Source organism: Sminthopsis crassicaudata, chromosome 1 (genome assembly GCF_048593235.1).
Source record: "Sminthopsis crassicaudata isolate SCR6 chromosome 1, ASM4859323v1, whole genome shotgun sequence".
Lineage (NCBI taxonomy): Eukaryota > Metazoa > Chordata > Mammalia > Dasyuromorphia > Dasyuridae > Sminthopsis > Sminthopsis crassicaudata.
The window spans coordinates 357,473,355-357,474,476 of record NC_133617.1 but is presented as its reverse complement, the minus strand read 5'-3'; the positions used below and the strand labels follow the sequence as shown (position 1 = coordinate 357,474,476).

At 33.4% G+C, this 1,122-nt stretch overlaps 1 non-coding gene across 1 annotated transcript; it reads right to left on the bottom strand.

Annotated features, from left to right (window-relative positions):
• Window positions 1-280: 280 nt before the first annotated feature.
• LOC141552313 (U6 spliceosomal RNA) lies at window positions 281-385 on the bottom strand. Its single transcript, XR_012485119.1, has one exon. It is a non-coding gene; the product is annotated as a U6 spliceosomal RNA (small nuclear RNA).
• Between the last annotated feature and the right edge of the window lie 737 nt (window positions 386-1,122).

Sequence of the window (1,122 nt, the reverse complement as noted above, 5' to 3'; positions counted from 1 at the left end):
CGGTCCATTCCTGTGAGAAAATTTAAGTGTCCTGAGCACAAAACAGCTTACTTAAGGGAGAAGAGAAGTATACCATTAAGAGGAAGGAAATTTCAGATGAATGAGTTTCTAATTAGAAGCTAATTTCAGACCTAAATTTTTGTTTGGATGGCAGATGTTCCCACAGATTGAGTTCTCAGTCTAGAGTCAGGAAGAACTGAGTTCAAATTTGACCTTAGACCCTATTTATACAGATACTTTACAATCCAACCCTATCATCTTTTATTTATTTATTTGGCTTAAAAATACAGAATGCTTCATAAATTTGCGTCTCATTTTTGCATAGGGGGCATTCTAATCTTCCCTGTAATATTCTAATTTTAGTAGATGTGCTGCTAAAGTGAACATCCCTCTCTGCATTTTAAGTTTTAAACCTTGGCCTGCTCCCCTTGTTATAAACTATAAAAGTCATAAGAATCTAAGCAAATGTGGTACGCTTTTTTGACCATATCTGAAAGTAGAAAAAAACTTTAATGATAGATGCTCTGATTCTTCACTGGACCTGGAAAAGTTGATTATGAGTAGAAAGATCACTGGAATCTTCCTCCTGTAATGAAAGAGAAATAATAATCAGAGTTTACATTTCTGTGTTGTCTTTCTCTATCAAAACGTACCATCCTTGAAGACTGACTTACTTAGGGGCTAAGTACAGTTGCTAGCAAAAATATAGCTTAACAAATACTAAGAAATGATCAGTTATCAAAGACTTGGTTCTTCTCAGTGGTCCAAAGCAATCCCAATACAATTTGGACAAAAAATGTCATCTGTATCCAGAAAAAGAACTAAGGAGACTGAATGTCTCCTGCTATCAATACATGGTATTTTCACTTCTTTTTCTGTTGTTGTTGTTGTTTTTAATCTCTCCGATGTTTTTTCCCTTTTGCTCTGATTTTTTATCTTCTATAGTTTTTCCATTTTGCTCTGATTTTTGTGATGTATTAAAATAAATACATTTACTGGAAAAAAACAAATACTAAGGAGAAAAAACCCTATTTACTAATTTATCTGACATTTTGTTGATTCACAGTTTAAAGACAGAAGGAATCTCATTTTGGAGATCAGGAAACTGAAGATCAGACTTTG